The 24,684-nt window shown below is 40.8% G+C and overlaps 1 long non-coding RNA gene across 1 annotated transcript; it reads left to right on the top strand.

The window, feature by feature from the left end:
- Nucleotides 1–24,449, top strand: LOC119472927. Its single transcript, XR_005202099.1, has 2 exons — nt 1–39; nt 23,870–24,449. It is a non-coding gene; the product is annotated as an uncharacterized LOC119472927 (long non-coding RNA).
- Nucleotides 24,450–24,684: the final 235 nt, after the last annotated feature.

The raw sequence follows: 24,684 nt of genomic DNA, 5'->3' as shown, positions 1-24,684 counted from the left end.
ACCCTGCCTGTGTCTGGAAGAGAGCTGAACACACAGTAGGTAATGTTTGGAAAATGTGATTGATTGAGGGTTTGGGGGGTTTCATTTGGGCCATCTGCAGGTGGGCTGGGTAGCAGGAGAAGGACTCCCACGGTTTGCTTCTATGTATCTGTGTAGAGGAGTCGGAAAAGACGGTGGGAGAGTGCAGGCCTGGGAGCTCACACAGCTTTGGCACCGCCTGGTTTTTTTTGTTTTTATTTAATGTTTCAATCATAAATATTTCACGAATTAGGAATGGTGAAGGGTGTGACCAAAAAAGAAAGCATTTCAAATTCTTGGTATATCAGGGTTCAAGGGTAAATTTTTCTTTCCATAAAATGTCATGGTCATGTTGCTTGTTATGATGTGTTTTTGTAATAAATTATTTTTCTTTTAAGTTGGAGGGAAAAAAAGAATGTCTTACTTTTGCCTGTGTCTCTAAATGGTGACCATATTTTCAAAGCACCAAACCAGGACACAGAGCCTGATACACAGCCTTACAGGATGTTTGAAATAGCTGGGCTGCCAGGGCAGAGTATTTGGAGTGGAGATACGTGGCCTCCTAGCTGCGGTGCCCAGTGCCTCACGAGTAACAGCATTTCTAATTTACAGATGCAATGAGGCCAATTAGGATATCCACTGGGAAACCTGGGGACCATATATGTTCTAAATCTATCTATCTATCTATCTATCTATCTATCTATCTATCTATCTATTTATCTATCTATCTGTCATCTATCAATAATCTATCTTTATTTCTCTATTTATTGCCAGAAAGTCAAGAGCAGCTTTTCCAGAGACAAAACACCACCACCACCTACAGAAATTCTCTGTAGTGTCTCAGTGCATGCAAGACCCGGCTTTTTCCCGCCTGCGTGGCTGCCCAGCCCCGGCCCCAGCTCTCTCTGAGTGAAGGGTTTGTGGGCATCTGCATGATGCAAGCCATGCGCTGGGGAGCCGCACACTGCGGGTTCTGTCTTCTGGCCGGCCGAGAAGGTTTCCCAGGCTCTGAAAGTACCAATTCTTCAGGCATGAGCGCTGGTGGAGAATTATCTTTTAAATCAGCTGGTTCTTATTTTCTTAAGTGTGAAAGAAGGAGGGTGGTCAGGAGTGTGTGTGCATGTGTGTGTGTGATGGGCCAACATTTGTAGTGTATCTGCCATGTGCTGAGAACTTTATGTATATCTTGTATATAATTGTCACCTGTCTATAAATATGTATAGATATATATACACACATAGCAATATATATATGTTTTATATATATCAGATACATAGCTATATTTATTTCAGATATATATCTGAATGTATATCAATATATCTATACACATCAAGTTATTATATTTTTACAACACTCTTTTAATGTTGATAAAGAGAAAAGAAAATGGGTTGGGCACAGTGGCTCATGTCTGTAATCCCAGCACTTTGGGAGGCGCAGGCAGGAGGATTACCTAAAGCCAGGAGTTTGAGACCAACCTGGGCAAAATGGTGAGACCCCCATCTCTAAAACAATTTTTTATTTTTTTAAAGAAGAGAGAGAAAAAAGGAAACAGAGGTGGAAAGTGGGAAAACAGAAGACTTTCCTTGGTCACATGGGGGGAGAGCAGCTGAGCCTTGTTCCCAGGTCAGGGCTGTCTGAACCAAAGCGTTCTCTCTACGTCACCATCTTCTCTTCCATTTCAACCTTTAGAATATTATAGACTAAGGCAGGAGTGAGTCTGAAAATGTGGGCCTAGGATAGTGCAGCAATCCCAATGTCTGCCTGAAATTTCCAATGAAAATCCTACTCTCCAGGCACTGTGGCCCATGCCTGTCTCAATAGTTTGAAAGACAGAGGCAGGAGGTTCAGTTCAGCCCAGGAGTTCAATACCAGCCTGGGCAGCATAGCGAGACTCTGTCTGTACAAAAAAGAAAAAAGGAAAAAAAATTATATCTTTCCTCCACACCACACTTCCTGTCCTTCCTTCCTTCCTCCCTCCCTCCCTCCCTTCTGGGTCTTCCTCATGGCATAATCCTGGACTCTCCTCTCCTCCACAATCTCTTCCTAGATTATTTCACCCATTTCCAAGGCTCTACACACCATCTCTACAGTCTGGTAACTCAGACATTTTTATTTCTTGCAAAGATCTCTGTCTTCCAGACTTCTAATCTATATATCAAAGCATCTACTCAGCGTTTACCCTTGGATGACTCATAATCATTTACCCAAATATGGCCCACATGAAATTTATGACCCTTTCCTCCGCCTGCTTCTTTGAGTTTCCTCTCAGCAAATGAACTCCATTCCCCAAGTTTCTCACACTGGAAACCTTAGGGTTCTTCTTGATGGCGGCCTCCTTCTCATCTCTGCAATCAATGAGTCCCCAGATACTGCCTGCTTTACCTCAGAAATCTGTCCAGAACCTGTATTCTTTTTTTTTTTTTAATGAGATGACTTATTTGTTTGGCAATTCATGTGAGCTAGGTACAGCTTTGCTAATGGCATCTGAACTGCCTAAAAGCCCAGGCAGGTAGGCATGGTTTTCTCTATTTTCAGGTGAGAAAACAGAGGCTCAGAGAGGTCTGTTAGTCTCCCAGCGTCACACAGCTATTCATTCAAGCCTCTTGTGCTTTTCAACACATGTTGATATCTACCCTTGAAGGTCCTCCATAAAGAACTCAGGGTCCCAAGTTCTCAGGAAGGTCCTAGTAGTTCACATGTAAGTTCCTGGAAACTTCTGGATCAGAAGTAAATGCCAGAGCTGTGCAAGAACCCTAAAAGGATGGGACAGGAGTGGGGTGAACACTGAGCTCACAGAATCGTCTAGGCAACTCTGACAACAGTTATTCCATGGAGGAAGGAGAGAATTGAGCTCCGAAGATACTGCGAATATGGAGAATTACTAACATTGGCTCAGGCAGCGATGGCTGTCACTTTGCAGAGCAAGACCTGGTGACTGATATGCTGGGCAAGTTTCCCAGGGGGAAGAGTGGGGAAGGAAGTGCCTCCTTCTTCCTTGGAATACCTTCTGGTGTGCGAAGCCAGCTAACAGTTGATAAAAATTAGGGAACCTGTGAGACCTGTTTCCATTTTAATTGGCTTTGGCCCTTTGAGGTGACAGTCACCCAATCTCTCTCTTTAAATATTTTCTTCTTATGCTTTACCAGTTTATAGCCTTTGTAGATCAATCCCTATGTTTCATGTAGGGGAGAGAGACAGAAAGAAAAAGCAAGGTTATTGATGACCTAAATGAGATTAGCAGAACCTGGATTCTTTTTTTGTTTTTGAGAGAGTCTTGCTCTGTTGCCCAGGTTGGAGTGCAGCAGTGGCACAATCTCGACTCACTGCAACCTCTGCCTTCCAGGTTCATGCGATTTTCCTTCCTCAGCCTCCTGAGTAGCTGGGATTACAGATGTGTGCCACCACGCCTAGCTAATTTTTGTATTTTTAGTAGAGACGGAGTTTCGCTATGTTGACCAAGATAGTCTCGATCTCTTGACCTTGTGATCTACCCACCTCAGCCAGATGTGAGCCACCATGCCTTGCCCAGAACCTGTATTCTTTTTTTTTTTTTTTTTTTGAGACGGAGTTTCACTCTTGTTACCCAGGCTGGAGTGCAATGGCGTGATCTCAGCTCACCGCAACCTCTGCCTCCTGGGTTCAGGCAATTCTCCTGCCTCAGCCTCCTGAGTAGCTGGGATTACAGGCACGCGCCACCATGCCCAGCTAATGTTTTATATTTTTAGTAGAGATGGGGTTTCACCATGTTGACCAGGATGGTCTCGATCTGTTGACCTCGTGATCCACCTGCCTCGGCCTCCCAAAGTGCTGGGATTACAGGCTTGAGCCACCACGCCTGGCCAGAACCTCTATTCTTATGCCCACATCGTCAGCCTAGTCTAGGCCACAGTTAGTTTCTCTCAAGTAAAACAACCTCCTCACTGGCCTCTTAGCATTCATTTTTTCCCTCTTTCCAATATTTCCAGCATACAGTAGTATGCTTTAAAATATACATTTGATTGTGTCAGGCCCCTGTCTACAATCTTCTAGTGGCCTCTCATTGAATTTAGAATCAAGTCTAAAATTATTTCCATATTTTACAGAGGAATGCTATTCAAAATATTTACTCACCTATACAGCAAAAGCACCAACCAATTAGAACTGAGGTTAGTTTCGGTGCTGAGCAAGATTTGGAGGGGGTGCCCATGGTGCGACGTCACCTCTTTAATCCCAGCGAGTCCAGGGAGCTTCTGAGAAGGGCCTCAGCAGCAGGGCGTGGGGAAGAGTCATCCTATTCATTGTCAGCGTTCAGTTTAGAAAACAAAAATCACCCTAGGTATTTCAAACACAGGGGATTTAATCAGGAAATTGATTACACAGATGCCTGGATATGAATAACTCCAGGAAGCAGCTACCATTCCTAGGACTGAAGCAATTAAAAGGGAAGAGGTGGGGCCAGAAAGTAGCAGCTCAGAGGAGGGACTCCTGCCTGCTTGTGCTGGCACCTCGGGTGGGACATAGTGGGGCTGGTGATGGATGTAACAAAAGCAGCCCAAGGCTGGAGGGGCTGCCCTGTGCTGTGGGAGTGACAGGAACTGGTATTTTTGCACGGTGTACATCCAGCCCAGTGTATGTCAGCTGACTGTAGCCCTGCCTCCAAGGATGTCTTGGCCTGCCTCCTCCAGCCCCTTCTATCTCCTTTTACCCCACACGCTTCCTTCCTCACTGTGCTCCAGTCACACTGGCTTCTTTTCATGTCCTTGGACAGGCGAAGCTCTTCCTGCCTCCAGTCTGTCACTCTCATTGTATACTCTGTCTTCTGGTTATCTACTGCTGGTTATCTAAATGACCTCCCCAAATTTAGTGTTGGAAAACAACTGTAATCATTTATTTTGTTCACGCAGCTGCAATTTGCAGGGATTGGAGGACAGGCTAGTCTGCTCCATGCGGCATCACCTGGGGTGGATTGACTAAGGATCACAGCATCCCCTCAAGGCAGTTCCTTTATGTGCCTGAAAATCTGCCCGCTGTCAACTCAGCCACGGCTGAGGACTGGGGTCTCAGTTCATCTCCACAGGGGCCTCTCCATGTGGCTGGGTTCGAAGGGTGAGCTTCTAAAAGAGAAGATTGATCAGAAGCAGCATCACCTTTTATGATCTACCTCCAAAGCTATATGACATCATTTCAAATATACTTTCTTGGTTAGAGCAGTCACAAAGACCTGTCCACGGACAGAAGGAGAGGACATGGACTCTGGCACCTGATGGAGGAGGGGCAGGTTCCAGAAGGGCATGTGGGGCAGACATATGGTTGTGACTATTTTTAGAAAATACAATCTGCCACTCATTTTTTAACTAGTCATTTCTGAGTGCCTGGCTTAAATTTCACCCATTTCCCTAGGTTAGGCACCCCAGACACAAATACAGTTAAGGCATTCCTCTCTTCGTTTGTGGTTCTTATCATAATTTCATACTATACAGTAATTGATGTAGCATTTTTATTTACCATCTCTTGTTTTCTTGTCTGTTTTTACTGTAGACTGGAAGCTTCTGAATCTAAAACCATGTCTTCCTCATTCAGCCCTAATCTGCAGTACTTGGCATGTAGCAAGTGCTAAATAAAATCTCCCTGAATGAAAAATGTAATAAATGTTGAGCAAAATCTGCCCTCTCCAGTCCAAACAAATCATGAATTCAAGTAGTATTTGGTCATAACTTCATCACGAACTCACGCATTAAATGACTGCAGATAGAAATGCATGGTAATGCAAATTTCAGTTATGACTTTATAAATTGCTAAAAATTTCTTGATTTAATTTCGCTGCTGTTGATAGATGTTCAGTACAGAAAACCACATATTCATGTGGGCATTTCTCCCAAAAAGGCTCTTTCCAAACCAGAGAGAAGTTTCATTTGAGAGGCTGTTGGTCCAAACAATCTGGTTATCACTCAGGGCTGATGTAGTAAACTCCAGCCAGGGGCAGTCTGGCAATATCACAGAAAGGACAGTTTCTCTCCTTGATTTGTGAACTGTTCACCTTCAGGCTGAGGGTGGTGGCTCATGTCTATAATCCCTGCACTTTGGAAGGCTGAGGTGGGAGGATCATTAGAGTCTAGGAGTTCAAGACCAGCTTAGTGAGACAACATAGTGCAAAATAGTGAGACCCTATTTCTAAATAATTTTTTAAAAAATTAGCCAAGCACGGTGGTGCTTGTAGTCCCGCTAATTGGGAGATTGAGGTGGGAGGATTGCTTGAGCCTGGGAAGTCGAGGCTGCAGTGAGCCATAATTGTGCTCACAGTGAGCCACTGTGCTCAGCTTGGGCAACAGAGGGAGACATTGCCTCAAGTAAAATAAAATAAAATAATTAAATTGTTCACTTTCGGTCAACGACTTTGAACATCAAGTCAAATAAAAATATTAGTAATTTATGCTGGGTGGAATATTAATACTGGTTAAGGACAAGCTTCTTCCCAGATGCTTTACATGTGTGATTTCATCTCGGCCTTACCATAGTCCTGTGAGGTAGGTAAGGCCATCCTCATGCAAAAGATGAGATCAAGGGCGCAAGTCGTTCACTACTGTGCCCACGGTGACACAGTTCACACATGGATGTGTTAGGATTCCTTCTTCAATTCTCAGTGACTTCCAAGCCCACGTAATTCCTACTGCAGCAAAAATGCAGGGTCAAGGCAAGAGATGTCAATAAGCTATTACTGGGGGCTCTTGGGTACACTAAGCACTGAGCAAACAGTGGCCCAGTAGGGACCCCATGTACTTCCTCCATTTGCTGATATGGGTTTGCTATGGGCCCACTTCTTCCAAATCCTAAAATTATAAGAAACTAGGCAGAATAAATTGGTATATTTCAGAATGTCAATTTTCCAGAATGTAATAAGAGACTCAGACATCTTTTTATCCTAGAACTCTACAATTTTTAAGGAAAATAGATAATCAAGATCATGCATGAAGCCAGGTACAGTGGCTCATGCCTGTAATCCCAGCACTTTGGGAGGCCGAGGCAGGCAGATCACGAGGTCAAGAGATAGGGACCATCCTGGCCAATATGGCAAAACCCCGTCTCTGCTAAAAATACAAAAATTAGCGGGGCGTGGTGGTGTGTGCCTGTAGTCACAGCTACTTGGGAGGCGGAGGCAGGAGACTTGCTTGAACCCAGGAGACAGAGGTTGCAGTGAGCCGAGATTGTGCCACTGCACTCCAGCTTGGCACTTGGCGACAGAGTGGGACTCTGTCTCAAAAAAATAAATGAATTAATTAAATAAAAAATAAGAATGAGCCAGGTGCAGTGGCCTGTGTCTATAGTCCCAGCTACTCGGGAGGGTGAAGTGAATGTATTGTTTGAGCCCAGTTCAAGGTTGTTGAACTCCAGATAAGGATGGCTGTTGTAGTTATATCTACAGATTTAAAAAAAGAAAAGAAAAAAGAAAAAAGGAAGGCAAGAAACCCAGTAGGGGATTTAAAAAACTAGTATTTTTATACAATGGAATATTATGCAGTCATTACAACTCACTCTTTGGAAAAAATATATAATAACAGGGAAATGCAGAAGATGTATTTTTAAAGCACAAAGAACCAGTATCTACTCTTACTCAGGTTTAGTTACTTTATCTTTCCCTTGCTACCCCACAGTAGAGCTAAGATACAGCTCTAGCATTTGACTGGATCATATTATAGGTTTAGGGAAAAGGAAAAAGACAAACACAGAGAATAATAAGAACTAGACAGACTGGCCTGTGAACTACAGGTTATTCATATTCAGCTGTGACTCCATAAAAAGATGCCTCTTTCTCTGACCTTGGTCAGGGGCAGAGGGCATGGTTAAGCCTCTGACAGGAGGGTATCTTTGGGAGTGAGAAATAGCCAAGTCTCCCATCTGCCCACAAGGCCCACTTTCCAGGTTTCATCCTCCTGTCCATCTATCTACCACTTCCTGAATGATCAATAAAGGGAACACCCAGCTTGTCTGGAAAGGACCACAGGACTATAGATTGGAGATGCCAAGAGATCAAATAGCATCAAAATGGGCACATGAAATATGAAAACCACTTTTAATACCCACCAATATAAAAATCTTATTTCCCCCAGGTAACTGAAAGGAAGCATCAAATCAAACAAATTAAGACTATAATCTGAAAGGCTAGAGCTATGAATTGTGTTGATTTATAAAAGAAGGGCTTGTTAGCTCAAAGTAGCAAATAGTTAATGGAAATTCTGTGTCCTCGCTTAAGAGTCTAGACTAGCATTAGTCCAATAGAAATATAATAAAAGCACATATACAATTTAAATTGTTTTAGTAGGCATAATTAAAAAGTAAAAAGAAACAGGTGAAACTAATTTTGTATTATATGTAATTAATAATATGTTATTTAACCCAAGATGTTAACGTATCACTTTATCATATAATAGACATAATAAATTATTAATGAGATAGTTTATATTCCTTTTTTGGCATCAAGTTTTGAAAATCTGGTGTGCATCTTACATTTATAACATATCTTAATTTGGACTGGCCACATTTCAAGTGCTCAGTAACCTTATGGGGCTGTGGATACATATTGAATAGCAGGAGGTCTGGACTCTAAAATAAACCTAAATAGAAATTGGAACTAGAGGATCATGGTGGATGGGAGGCAGGGCTAGACCGTATCCAGAGAGAGCAGCATGTGGAGGCTTGCATTGAAAATTTTAGCTCCAGATCGACTGCAAGAACAAACCAGCAATCCTGAGAGGACCCACAGACGATCTGAAGGAAGCGGACTGCTCCTGCAGGACAGGGAAGACACCTCAAATACTGTGAGTGCCCCAGTTGTGGAAGGGGGAAAGGTAGACCCTCCTCTCTTGAACACACGCCCCCCAACTGGAGAAGCTGAAGTTCTGTTTGTGAGAGAAGTTCCCAGCTTTACCTGGAGCTGAGTCAAGTTAGAGAGTTGAGCAAAATACAGGGATAGAGAAAGCAGCAGAAAGGTCCTGGGAGCTCACTGGATCCCCAAGCAACCCATTCCTGCCTGGCACCACAGGGGTCCATCGGGAGGGTGGCCAGAGGAGCAGGAGGTAAAACTCTACAGGGGAAGGAATTCTCTAGCTGAACTTTGTAACAATTGGATTGGGCGGGGAAGCTTCCTGGTCAGAACTCGGGGGAGGGTGCAAATCTGAAGTGCAGACTTAACAGGCAGGGGAAGAATTAACCCCCCACTTCCCTATTTTTCCACAGCTGGGAGGAGGATGGCCTCAGGCAAGTTTTCAAGCCCGACTCACCCTCCACTTGGAAACAGACTCAAGGATGCTGGTGCAGGGACATGGTGGAAGTGAGACGGTCCCTTTGGTTTGCCTGGGAGCTGGATGAGACCTGTGACTGCTGGCTTTCCCCCACTTCCCTGACAACCCGCATGACTCAGCAGAGGCAGCCACAATTCTCCTAGGTACACAACTCCAGTGACCTGGGAATCTCACCTCCATTTCTGACAGCAGACACAGCAAGACCCACCCAAGGAGAGCCTGAGCTCAGACACACTTAGCCCCACCCCAACCTGCTGGCTCTTCCCTATCCACCCTGGTAGTATAAGACGCAGAGCATGTAATCTTGGGAATCTAAGGCCCAGCTCATCGCTGGTCCCTCTACACACTACTATAGCTGATGCTATCTGGAAAGTCCCATCTCCTGGAAGGAGGCTAACCAGCCCAAAAATAGAGTGTTAAACTATCAAAGCTAAGGACCCTCATGGAGTCCACTGCACCCTCCACCACCTCCACCAGAACAGGTGCTGGTATCCACAGCTGAGAGACCCATAAATGGTTCACATCACTGGACTCTGTGCAGACAATCCCGAGTGCCAGCCCAGAGCCAGGTAGACTCGCTGGGTGGCTAGACTCAGAAGAGAGACAATAGTCACTGAGGTTCAGCTCACAGGAAGCCATATTCATAGGAAAACGGGGAGAGTACTGCATCAGGGAAACACACTGTAGGACAAAAGACTCTGAACAACAGCCTTCAGCCCTAGACCTTCCTTCTGGCAGAGCCTACCCAAATGAAAAGAAACAGAAAACCAACCCTGGTAATATGACAAAACAAAGTTCTCCAACACCCCCCAAAAAATCACACTAGTTCACCAGCAATAGATCCAAACTAAGAATAATCCCTGATTTACCTGAAAAATAATTCAGGACATTAGTTATTAAACTAATTAGAGAGGGGCCAGAGAAGGGCAAAACACAATGCAAAGAATTCCGAGAATGATACAAGAAGTGAAGGGAGATATATTCAAGGAAATAGACAGCTTAAAGAAAAAACAATCAGAAATTCAGGAATCTTTGGACACAGTTTTAGAAATGTGAAATGCTCTGGAAAGTCTCAGCAATAGACTTGAACAAGTAGAAGAAAGAAATTCAGAGCTCTAAGACAAGGTCTTCAGATTTACCCAATCCAACAAAGACAAAGAAAAAAGAATAAGAAAATATGAACAAAGCCTCCAAGAAGTCTGGGATTATATTAAACAATCAAACCTAAGAATAACTGATGCTCCTGAAAAAGAAGAGAATCCTAAAAGCCTGGAAAACATATTTGGGGAAATAATGGAGGAAAATTTCCCTGACCTCGCAAGAGACCTAGATAGCCAAATACAAGAAGCACAAAGAACACCTGGGAAATTCACTGCAAAATGATCTTCACCTAAGCACATTGTCATAAGGTTATCCAAAGTTACAGTGAAGGAAAGGATCTTAAGAGCTGTGAGACAGAAGCAACAGGTAACCTATAAAGGAAAACCTATCAGATTAACAGCAGATTTCTCAGCAGTAAACTTACAAGCTGGAAGGGATTGGGGCCCTATTTTCAGCCTCCTCAAACAAAACAATTCTCAGCCAAGAATTTTGTATACATTGAAACTAAGCATCGTATATGAAGGAAAGATATAGTTGTTTTCAGACAAACAAATGCTGAGAGAATTTGCCCTTACCAAACCACCACTACAAGAACTGCTAAAAGGAGCCCTAAATCTTGAAACAAATCCTGGAAACACATCAAAACTGAGCATCTTTAAAGCACAAATCACACAGGACCTATAAAACGAAAATACAAGTTATAAAGCAAAGGCAAAAACCAAAAACTCCCAAAGTATACAGGAAACAAAGAGCACAATGAATGCAATAGTACCTCACATTTCAATACTAACATTGAATGTAAATGGCCTAAATTCTCCACTTAAAAGATGCAAAACCACAGAATAGATTATAACTCACCAACCAACTATCTGCTGCCTTCAGGAGACTCACCTAACACTTAGGGACTCACTTAAACTTAAAGTAAAGGGGTGGCAAAAGGCATTTTAGGCAAATGGACACAAAATGCAAGTGGGGCAGCTATTCATATATCAGAAGAAACAAATTTTAAAGCAACAATGGTAAAAAGAGACAAAGAGGAATATTGTATAATGGCAAAAGGCCTTGTCCAACAGGAAAATATCACAATCCTAAACATATATGCACCTAACACTAGAGATCCCAAATTTATCAAACAATTACTAATGGACCTAATCAATGAGATAGACAGCAACACAATAATAGTGGGGAACTTCAGTACCCCACTGACACCACTATGCAGGTCATCAAGACAGAAATTCAACAAAGAAACAATGAATTTAAACGATACCTTGGAACAAATGGACCTAACAGGTACATAAAGAGTGTTTCATCTAGCAACTGCAAAATACACATTCTATTTAACAGCATATGGAACTTTCTCCATGATAGACCATAAAATGAGCCTCAGTAAATTTAAGAGAATTGAAAATATATCAAGCATTTTCTCAGACCACAGTGGAATAAAACTGGAAATCAATTCCAAAAGGAGCCTTCAAAACCATGCAAATACATGGAAATTAAATAATCTGCTCCTGAATGAGCATTGGGTCAAAAACAAAATCAAGGTGGAAATTAAGAAATTCTTCAAACTGAATGATATTAATGACACAACCTATCAAAATCTCTGGGATACGGAAAAGGCAGTGCTAAGAGGCAAACCCCTAAATGCCTACATCAAAAAACCTGAGAGTCCAAACAGACAATCTAAGGTCACACCTCAAGGAACTAGAGAAACAAGAACAAACCAAACCTAAACCCAGCACAAGAAAGGAAATAACCAAGATCAGAGCATAACTAAGTGAAATTGAAACAAACAACAACAATAAAAATACAAATGATAAATGAAACAAAAAGCTGGTTCTGTGAAAAAATAAATAGAATCAATAGACCATTAGCAAGATTAACCAAGAGGAGAGAAAATCCAAATAACCTCACTAAGAAATGAAACAGGAGATTACAACTGACACCACTGAAATACAAAAGATAATTCAAGGCTACTATGAACATCTTTACATACATAAACTAGAAAATCTAGAAGAGATAGATAAATTCTTGTAAAAATACAGCCCTCCTAGCTTAAATCAGGAAGCACTGGATACCCTGAACAAACAAATAATAATCAGTGAGATTGGAATGGTAATTAAGAAATTACCGGCCTGGCGCGGTGGCTCAAACCTGTAATCTCAGCACTTTGGGAGGCCGAGGCGGGTGGATCACGAGGTCAAGAGATCGAGACCATCCTGGTCAACATGGTGAAACCCCGTCTCTACTAAAAATACAAAACATTAGCNGTAACAAGAGTGAAACTCTGTCTCAAAAAAAAAAGAAAGAAAAGAAAAAGAAGAAATTACCAACAAAAAAAAGTCCAAGACCAGATGGATTCACAGCAGAATTCTACCAGACATTCAAAGAAAAATTGGTGTCAATCCTCTTGACACTATTCCACAAGACAAAGCAAGAAGGAACCCTCCCTAATTCATTCTATGAAGCCAGCATCACTGTAATACCAAAACCAGGAAAGGATGTGTCCAAGAAAGAAAATTACAGACTGAAATCCTTGATGAACATAGATGCTAAAATCCCTAACGAAATACTAGCTAACTGAATCCAACAATGTATGAAAAAGATAATCCACTATGATCAAGTAGGTTTCATACCAGGGATGCAGGGATGATCTAACATATGCAAGTCAATAAATGTGATACACCACATAAGCAGAGTTAAAAACAAAAATCACACGATCATCTCAATTGATGCAGAAAAAGTATTGGACAAAATCCAGCATTGCTTTATGGTTAAAACTCTCGGCAAAATTGGCATAAAAGGCACATATCTTAATGTAATAAAAGCCATCTATGACAAACCCACAGCCAACATAATTCCGAATGGGGAAAAGTTGAAAGCATTCCCTCTGAGAACTGGAACAAAACAAGGATGCCCACTCTCACCATTCCTCTTCAACATAGTACAGGAAGTCCTAGCCAGAGCAACCAGACAAGAGAAAGAAATAAAGGGCATCCAAATTGGTAAAGAAGAAGTCAAACTGTCACTGTTTGATGAAGATATGATTGTCTAGCTTAAAACCCTAAGGACTCCACCAGAAAGCTCTTAGAACTGATAAAAAAAATTCAGCAAAGTTTCCAGATACAAGATTAATGTACACAAATCAGTAGCTCTTCTATATACCCACAGCTACCAAGCAGAGAATCAAATCGAGATTTTAAAATAGCTGCAAAAAAACAAGCAAACAAAAAACACTTAAGAATATACGTAACCAAGGAGGGGAAAGACGTCTATAAGGAAAACTACAAAACACTGCTGAAAGAAATCATAGATGACACAAGCAAATGGGAACACATCCCATGCTCATGGATGGGCATAATTAATATTGTGAAAATTAATAGTGCCAAAAGCAATCTACAAATTCAATGCAACCCCCATCAGAATACCTCCATCATTCATCACAGAATTAGAAAAAGCAATTCTAAAGCTTATATGAAACCAAAAAAGAGCCTGCATAGCCAAAGCAAGACTAAGCAAAAAGAACAAATCTGGGGTATCACACTACCTGATTTCAAACTATACTATTGAGACCAGGTTCCAGGACCAAGGGAGGCTCATCTCGCTTCCTAGTGGGCTGTGTGCTTCCAGGTTCTTGGTCCCTCACTCACCCAAGAATGGGGAAGAGGACCCTGCCAGAAGCCGTGCACTTATAAGTGGATAACAGACCCCAAGAGTTTTGCAGAAAGTGATTTATTTAGGCAGAGAGAGAGAAAAAAGGAGAAAGAAATGGATAGAGAGAAAACCAGCTTTCACGAGGTCATGGAAGGGGATCCAGACATGGAGTCTGCCCCGATGTGGGGGATGGGGACTTTTAACATAGGAGGAATTCCTGCCCCATTCAATTTTTTCTCTCCTATGAAAGGAGTTCCTTTAAACTTCTGCTGGAGTGATTGATCTTTGATTTATTCCCACACTCTCTCTCAAAAGTTAAACAAAGATGTCTACAATCCCCGATGGAGATGTGGGTGGAGGTATGATGCTAGGAAATTCTTGGCTTTGAAACTATGCCCCCTTGTGAACCTGGGAAGAGAATACATTCCCTCACTATAAGGCCTTAGTCACCAAAACAGCATGGTACTGGTACAAAAATAGGCACATAGAACAATGGAACAGAATAGAGAACCCAGAAATAGACCCAAATACTTACAGCCAACTGATCTTTGACAAAGCAAACGAAAATGTAAAGTGGGAAAAGGATACCCTTTTCAACAAATGGTGCTGTGATAATTGGCTAGTCACATGTAGGAGAGTGAAACTGGATCCTCATCTCTCACTTTACATAAAAATCAGCTCAAGATGGATTAAGGACAAATCTAAGTCCTGACACTACAAAAATTCTGGAAAATAACATTAGAAAATCCCTTCTAGATGTTGTCTTAGGCAAGGATTTCATGACCAAGAACCCAAAAGCAAATGCAATAAAAACAAAGATAAGTAGCTGGGACCTAATTAAACTAAAGAGCTTTTGAACAGCAAAACGAACAGTCATCAGAGTAAACAGACAACCCACAGAGTGGGAGAAAATCTTCACAACTTATACATCTGGCAAAGGACTGATATCCAGAATCTACAATGAACTCAAACAAATCAGCAAGATAAAAACAATCCTATCAAAAAGTGGGCTTAGGCATAGACAGTTCTCAAAACAAAATATACAAATGGCCAAAAACATATGAAAAAATGCTCAACATCACTAATGATCGGGGAGATGCAAAATCAAAACCACAATGCCATACCACCTCACTCCTTACTCCTGCAAGAATGGCCATAATAAAAAGATTTAAAAACAGTTGATGTTGGCATGGATGCAGTGATCATGGACCATTTCTACACTGCTGGTGGCCAGGTAAACTATTACAATCGCTATGGAAAACAGTATGAAGATTCCTTAAAGAACTAAAAGTAGAACTACCATTTGTTCTAGCAATTCCGCTACTGGGTATCTACCCAGAGGAAAAGAACTCATTTTACGAGAAAGATACTTGCATACGCATGTGTAGAGTACCACAATTCACAGCTGCAAAAATGTGGAAACAAACCAAATGTCCATCAATCAACAAGTGGATAAACTGTGGTACATATACAGAATGGAATATTATGCAGTCATAAAATGGAATGAATTAACAGCATTTGCAGTGACCTGGATGAGATTAAAGACTATTATTCTAAGTGAAGTAACTCCGGAATGGAAAACCAAATATCGTATGTACTCACTGATATGTGGGAGCTAAGCTATGAGGACGCAAAGGCATAAGAATGATACAATGGTCTTTGGGGACTTTGGGGGAGGAGTGGAAGAGGACCTACGGATAAAAGACTACAAATATGGTGCAGTGTATACTGCTTGGGTGATGGGTGCATCAAAATCTCAGAAATCACCACTAAAAAACTTACTCGTGTAACTAAATACCACCTATACCCCAATAACTTATGGAAAAAATAAAAAACTTAATAAAATAGAATTACCCATAAATTCAAAAAATAAATAAATAAACCAATTAATATTTATAGAGGTGAAAAAGGAAGCCATCTAAATATTTGGCAAGGCCAGATTGGTTAAATAAACAATAATCTACACAATGGAACTTTATATTGTCATTAAAAATACTGGTTGGTTGTTTGTGTCTCACTCTGTTGCCCAGGCTGCAGTACAGTGGTGCAGTCTCAGCTCACTGCATCCTCCATCTCCCAGGTTCAAGCAATTCTCTCGCTCAGCCTCCTGAGTAGCTGGGATTACAGGTGTGTACCACCATGCGCAGCTAATTTTTGTATTTTTTGTAGAGACGGGGTTTTACCATGTTGTCTAGGCTGGTCTCCAACTCCTGACCTCAAGTGATCCACCTGCCTCGGCCTCCCAAAATGCTGGCATTATATGTGTGAGCCACCACACCTGGCCAAATGTGTGTGTGTGTATATATATATATATATACACACACACACACATACAGAATATATATATATATAAACAGAATATATATATAAACAGAATATATATATATGTGTGTATATATATGTGTGTATATATATATGTGTACATATATGTATATATATACACATATATGTATTCTGTTTTTTAAAAAGCAAGTTACCAAATGGTCTTTTTGGTACTATTTTTCTAAATTATGTGTTGATTTATACCCCAATTTCTCTCCCATTCTCTAGTCCCTTCCCTGCTTCTTTTTTCTTCTTAGCTGAAATCACTCAATTATATAACATATAATAAGATACATTTGCCCAATCATTGGTTCAATTTCTGTCTCCCTCTGAGAAGACAAAAAGTTTGTTGTGCATAAAACATATTTCTAAGTCCTGAGTATCAAACACCAAACCAAAATATAAAATATGTCCCTGTCTGCTTGAGGCTGAATTTTTAGTGAGGAAAGACTGCCATATCATGTATAACCTCCTTCCACATTTTATCATCTCATATGTGCTTTAATGAAAAGAGCAACACAGCAAAACAGAAAAGGCCAACATGAAGCACAATGGGGAAATGGGGAGCCCCTCTTTGAAGTAGGTGCTAAGGGAGGTTTTTCCAGCTGCTGTTTGAGCAGAGACTTGAACGAAATGTAGGATTAAGCTAAGCAGGTATCTGGGGGAAGAGACTTCCAGGCAGAGGGAACAGTTAAGTCCAAGGACGTTTATGGAAATGGGAAAGATTGTGAGAAGATGGAATACTGGGGGGCTGGAATCAAGATTTCAGTGTGGCCGTTTTAAAGTTGAGATACCTTCATCAGAAGGACAATATTAAAATGTATCAACTGGTGTCCAACAGACTGGCTGATCAGGAGGGATTCTCATTTTATAGGTGATACCACCTATAAACAAACAGTAAGGCCATATTGGAGCCTACCAGAGAGTATCGGTTCTGCCTATTAGATGTCCAAGTGGAGACATGTAATTCCAGAGTTCAGTGGAGAAATTTATATCAGGGCTGGAGAGAAAATGTGGAATTATCAACGTAAGGTGTTAATTTAAGGCACGAGCCTGATGAGATCACCAAGCAAGTGGGTATAGAGGTAAACAAGTGAGATGGTTGAACACTGGGCCAATCTTAGGGTTGGGGAGAGGAAGAACTTGCAAAAGTGAGACGTGGCCGTGGAGATAGGTGTAAAACCAAGAGAGGATGGTGTGGTGGGAACCAAAAGAAAAATGTGCTTTCAAGAAAGTGGGATAGATGTCAGGTGCTGCCGTGGGATTAAGAAGAGCACTGAGGACTGATGATTGGATTTGGACTTAGGGAAGTCACTGGCCTGGACAAGGGCAGTTTTAGTGGAGTGGCAGGAATGTAAGCCTGTGTGGAGTGTGTTGAAGGTGCAACAGAAGACAGGGAGTCTAGACAACTTCGAAGATTGTGTGCTAAAAAGGAGAGCAGAGACATAGGGCTGCCATGAGAGAAGGATGTGGGGGCCACAAAGATTTGTTCATTGTTTGTTTCTTTGTTCTGGATGGGAGAGATTACAGTATTTTTGCTTACTGATGGAAATCATTTGGCATGGGAGAACCACTGATTAGGAGCTAATTGCAGAATCAACCTCTGAGTAGGTAAAAGAAAATGAGTTCAAGTGCAGAATAAACAGTAGGAACACGGTAAGCTCATCTCTTGTACCAGGAGGAAAGGCAGGATATATAGACACTGATGTGGAGTTGGTAGACTGGTGGAGGGAGAATGTGGAAGTTCTCTTCCTGCTGTTTCAGTTTGCTCAGTGAAATACAAAGCTAGACCATTATAGCTGGAAGGATCTATTTCAAGGCGTTAAAAGTGGCTGTCTCTGATAAGTGGTATTATGGGCATTTTGAATGATTTTTTGGTTTTATAGTTTACATTTCAAGCTAATATCATACATCTTTTCTTAATGTTAGACAGCGTCTTTAAGTGCCCTCCTTTTCTGCTGCTCATAGGGTGAACCTAACCTGCCACTTACCAGTTGTATGTCTTTGAACTACTTACATTTATTCTTTTTTAACTTCTCAAAATTTAAAAATTTTATTTTTTTATCAGCAAATAATTGTACATACTCATGGAGTACATAGTGATGCTTCAATACATATAGTGTATAGTGATCAGATCAGGGTATTTAACATACTTGTCATCTCAGAGTTATTTATTTTGTTGGGGGGGCGGGTCTTGGTTTCTTATTTGTAAAATGAGGATGACAATGTCTGTGCTATTTAGTCCACTGGTCAGGAAGAATCTTAAATGAGAAAATGTATATAAAAATAATTTGAAAGGAACCAGTATGGCATGGATAGAAAATGATTCTATTGTGGTTATTTCTGGTCTCTGTAGGGAAGTAGGAGGCAGGGGAGGGATCTAAGAATAGGTTGGAATCATCAGCTCATTCCTTACAATCTACTCAATAGTGGTAAGAGCAAAAACTACTTTTCTGATTGAGATAGTGCTGCATCCCTCATCAAACTTCTGACTAATATTAAATCTCAACCCTGTTTTCAACCCTGGAAAACAAAACACAAAACATGTTTCCTTTGCTCTGATGTTGAGTTAACTTTGTTATTTGACACTAAGTTAAAATGTTTCCTACTGAGCCAAGTTTCTCTTTTTGGCTTTAGATACATTAATTTTGAACATTTATCCACATTTTTGCATTTGCATTCAAAACCAGCCAGAGAATATGTAGCTGTGATTATTCTTTTGTTATTTTTTCAAATTACTGTGATTGCATTGTTAGATGTGCTTCAGCACATGGGCCCTGCTGGCCTGTCATCATTAGACAGAGTCATAGAAATCTACTAAATAAAAAAAATCACAAGATAAAGATAAAACCACTTATTTAAGGCACTTTGTATGAATTAAGTAATGATAGTGGAGTCACATAACTCTTCCTCAAGTATAATTCTGAACTGCTTTTGAGTTTCTTGGCATTTGAATATTTCATTTTCAGCCTCAAGATTATAAAATAAAAAGACAATATTGAGTTTTCACTGTTCAATAGTGTGTATACAATTGAAGATAAATGCTTGTTAATCTTTGCTTTCCATTTATTTACAGCCCCCCATTCTTTTATGGTAAGATAGTATAACCCCAGCATTAAAGAACATTTTGAAAAATGAGAGAAACACGACCACTGCATCATCTGAATATAACTATTTTCCCTTTTGCGTGTTTCTGGTCTACCTTTGTCTTTTTATGTACATAGCTTTACATGGTTTCGATCACAGTATGCATACAATTTTGAATATAAATTTAGGGTTTCATTTAAAAGAGAATTTTTTTAGGCTACAGCATAATTTTATGTTTCGACCTTTTGTCAAAACTTGATCATGTCAGACAAAGCCTGAGATCAGGAGACCTTGTTAAGACCTCTGAAACAACTTCAATGATGTCACTGCTCTGTGCTCCTTCAGGACTGCAGAAATAATTGACCACCTTGGGTACCTAACAAGCCCCTCACAGGGCTGCAATGATTTCATTCTGAAGGGGCCCCAGACTTGGAATAATATTCCACAGCATCATCGAGAATCAAAGGACTCTTCTTCCAGAGCGGGACATGCCTCTTAGGGGGTGGGTCAGGGACAAGATCTGATGTGCTGGTATCTCTTGTGTCTTCTCTACTCAAAATTTTGAGTACTTTTTGGCTTCCATCTTGGTGAAAATCCTATGATCTACATTGTCTCAGGATAATTACAACAATGAAGCATATTTCGTGATTGTTGCTTATTTCCTGTACCATTATGTTTCCAGTTTGTGGTAGGTTGGTTGCAAACATGGCCCCAATTTTCCCCCCTTTCTTGTATCCACACCCTTTGCAGCATGACTTTGTGACTATTCCCCATCTGGAATTTGGGCTGGCCTGTGTTATGCTTTGGCTAGTGGAATGCAGTAGAAGTGATGGAGGGTCGGTTCTGAGTTTAGAATCTAAGAGAGTGTGCCCACATCCTTTCTCACTGGTGGAATATGATCTAGCCGCCATGTCCACTAGACTGTGTCAGCCTGCTGGAGAATCATGTGGGTTGGAAACAAGTCAACCCAACTGAGGCCCAGACCCCAGACCTGCTGACCACATATGCATGGAGGAGCCCAGCCAAATTTAGCTAAGCCCAGTACAGGTAAGCAGAACCATCTAGCTGAGAAATCATACATAATTGGTATTTAAGCAAGTAGGTTTTTGTTTTGTTTTGTTTTAGACAGAGTTTCACTCTGTCACCCACGCTGGAGAGCAGTAGCAGAGTCTCAGCTCACTGAAACCTCTGCCTCTCAGGCTCAAACAATCCTCCTGCCCTAGCTACCAAATAGCTGGGACTACAGGTGTGCACCACCATGCCCAGCTAATTTTTGTATTTTTTATAGAGGCAAGGTTTTGTCATGCTGCCCCGGCTGGTCTCGAACTCCTGAGCTCAAATGATCCACCTACCTCGGTCCAAAGTGCTGCTATTACAGGTGTGAGTCCCTGCACCCAGCCTATGTTGTTTTTAAAAAATTATTTATTTTTCCATTTTTTGTTAATGAAACACATTCAATGTATATGCTCTTTGACCCAGAAATGCCATATCTAGAATTTACAAATATGTATACTGACATGACAAAGTACAATGTCTTTGGTGTACTGTTTATGTAAAAAAAAAATGCAAGAAATAGTCTAATGTAGTTAAATAAGTATGTGCATTTATTTTTTAATTTATTTTATTTTCACAAATTTATGAGGTACACTTAATTTTGGTTACATGGATATATTGCATAGCGGTGAAGTCAGGGTTTTTAGGATATCTATCACTCAAATAATTTACATGATACCCATTAATTTCTCATCATCCATCTCCCTCCTACCCTCCCACCCTTCTGAGTCTCCATTATCTATCATTCCACATTCCAAATTCATGTGTATATATTATTTAGCTCCTACTTATGAATGAGAACATACAGTATTTAGCTTTCTCTGTCTGAATTGTTTCTCCTAAGGTCATGGCCTCTAGTTTCATCCATGTTGCTGCAAAATAATAATAATAATCATCATCATCATCTCATTTTTTTAAATGGCTGAATAGTGTTCCATTTTGTAGACATACTATATTTTCTTCATCAAATCATCCATTGAGGGACACTTAGGTTGATCCCATGACTTTGCTGTTGTAGATATTGCTGCTATAAACATGTGTGTTCAGGTGTCTTTTTCTAATATAATAATTTCTTTTCCTTTAAATAGGTTCCCAGTAGTGGAACTGCAGGATTTTATGGCAGTTCTATTTTTAATTCTTTGAGAAACCTCCATACTGTTTTTCATAGAGCTTGTACTATTTACATTCCCACTAGCACGTGTAAGTGTTCTCTTTTCTCTGCATCCTTGTCAATAGCTGTTGGTTTTTGTTAAGTGACTAAGTAGTTAGGTGATTCATTGTACAGCATTATTTTGGAAATATATATTAATAAAAGGTTCTATCACATTTTGGACAATTATTTTTTTCCTCTTGGGTTCCTACTGTAATCATAAGTTGCAAAATTGAGGTGGGGGGCTATAGAGGGAAAATATGCCTTCCTCCCATTGCCACTACCTGTATTCCATGAGGGGCATAATATTTGTAGAGGCTGTGGATTGAATGAGGAGGACTTTTAACTGCCCCTGAGCTCAGACAACCTACCTTAGAGCTTTCATGCTGCTTTCTTAAATAAGGTTAGTGTGAAGTAGGACTACCTTTACTTAATTTTTTCCCCTTTTAATCCACTCTATCAAACCTATAGTGTCTTCTCAACTGATTTTCAAGTGAGCACGAAACCAGGAAAGGTAATGAAAATTTGAGTGGTATGATTGAAAAAACAACGGTCTCCACAGCTGTAAAGTAACATCTAATGAACCTCAGATTCAGGCCAGGACCCGGATAATAGAAGTGCCCACTTCAAAAGGAACTCACAAACCACCTGAAATGTAAGCAGCAACTCTTTACTTAGGAGCTGTTGCTTTTGTTGTTATTTATTGTCATTTCAATTTTAAATTATTTATGATATTATACTCACCTTTATCTCAGATGTAGCATTTCTTAGTACAGCATGTATATAACTAACTAATTAATCATATAAAATTATGTTGTTGTAGGGGCTTAGATGTCTCACAGAGCAACAAGTCCCCAGAAAGAGAAACAATTTTACAACCACCAGGCCCAGCATCAGCCAGTCTTGGTCCTGTACGGGACACTGAGTTCCTGATTTCTTATTAACATGGTCTGATGATGAAGTTGATTGAGTTATTTCAGGAAAAGAAAGAATGAACTAAATCTGCCTATCTTTCATATTTAAACGTTCATTTACACATTTTATTGGAAATAAATACATATATACACACACAACTAGTTTTAGAAATTTCAAAATACAGAAAGATGGAAGAAAACTAGTCCCTCATAATCCTATCACCTGAAAACAATCACTATGAACAGCTTGGAATATTTATTTCCAGTGTTTAAAATTTTTTGCTATATCTAATTGAAACTGCAAATATGTAAACAGAAGACACTCATACAAAACCTAAGTAAGTCTGAGGTTGGGCACAGTGGCTCATGCCTGTAATCCCAGAATTTTGGGAGGCGAAGGTGGGCAGATCACCTGAGGTCAAGAGTTTGAGACCAGCTGTCTATGCTAAAAAAAACCAAATATTAGCCAGGTGTAGTGGCACGCGCCTGTACTCCCAGCTACTTGTCAGGCTGAGGCAGAAGAATCGCTTGAACCCAGGAGGCAGGGGTTACAGTGAGCCGAGATTGCACCATTGCACTCCAGCCTGGAAGACAAGGGCAAAACTCCACCTTAAAAAACAACAAAACAAAAAACTAAGTGAGGTTAAGAGCAAAGTCAGAAATTCAACCATATCGGAGAACAAGCGCATAGCCCTCCACCCATTCCCCCTGTAAAAGATGAACACAGTGATGGTGTCACAGGGAGAGTGGCGGTGATCGTGAAGTCACGGACAGACAGGCTTAGCTCAGGAACTGGTGGAGTGCAAGATTCACCATCAACCGCAGCAAACAGAGCAAACATCAATTTGGTGCCTACCACATGGCAGAAACTGTTCTAATAACTTTCCGTATTTTAACTCACTTATCCTCCCAATAATCCTGCTAGAAGCAGGTAGTAGAATTCCCATTTTACACCTGAGGAAATGGGACGCAGAGCCAGTAAGTAAACTTGCTCAAGACTGGAGCCTGGATTAAAATCCACAGTCTGTTTATGGTGTTGCTCTTAAACACCATGTGCTTATTTTATTATTTCTTTATTACAATTGTTCATCTCATTCCCTCGTGGAGTCCAACAGGCATGCTGGCCATTTAGAAGGAGCCCGTTTAGCACAGCTGTGGAGACTTCTTCTCACCATTGCAATCACTTATTGACTTAAAAGCATATTTCTTTGAAACCAAAAGCTGAGTGTCATCCATCACAATTCATTTGTATTATTGCCCATCTGTACCTTTTCGTCTTTCCACTTTTCTTTCAGAACACAATAAATTATATTCAAATGGCAGTCAAGGAGGAAACTTTCTTTCCTCATCAACAAAGCTGATCGATGGGCACTGAAGCCCCGGGGAAGCAGCATCTGTTGTAACTCAAGGATCCCGGCTTGAGCTGAGGATGAAATTAACAGGCGCAGAGTCGTTGGCAGCCCAACATTTGTTCAAGTCTGGCACATGCACACATCATTAGCAACTATGCTGGAGAAGAATGATCAAGGAGGTGAGGAGGGGAATGGATCTGATTAAAGAGATGTTCAAGGAAGAAAATTCCAAGCACTTGGGTAAAAGCTTCATAGCTAAAATGAATGAACTCGAGAGCAAAGCAAATAGCCAGGTACATTTGGGAGATGCCGACAGACAATCTGGATAACTTTGCCTCTGAAACTTTCAAAACAAAGTCATTTCATGCAGCGAATTCCCCAGAGTGGCTGCCTCTTTCACTTAGCTCCCTCGGCTGTGTCTCCTTCACGAAATGAAGCCCCCATGACGGTAAACATTTTGCTGTCTTGTTCATGGCTCCAATCTTGACTCCTGGTAGATAAAATTAAATATTCATGGAATAAGTTAATGTATACTTGTGTTGACTCAAGCTAGGAAAATAAGATCTGAGATATTCAACAGCATTCAAAAGCAATGTGCATGCTGGAAGAATGGCATGGTTCAACTAAAATTGATTGTTCATGAAAGTATATGGAATCGGTGGTGAAATACTGGCACAATACTTCTTTGTATATGCACCACTACTGTAAGCAATGGAAGAGGTACAACAGAGCACCATCAGCAGTGAACATTTGCCGAG

The sequence above is a fragment of the Cebus imitator genome, unplaced genomic scaffold, assembly GCF_001604975.1.
Source record: "Cebus imitator isolate Cc_AM_T3 unplaced genomic scaffold, Cebus_imitator-1.0 Scaffold124, whole genome shotgun sequence".
Taxonomy (NCBI): Eukaryota; Metazoa; Chordata; class Mammalia; order Primates; family Cebidae; genus Cebus; species Cebus imitator.
Note: the sequence above shows the minus strand (reverse complement) of the source record. Positions and strands in the feature narration are given on the sequence as shown.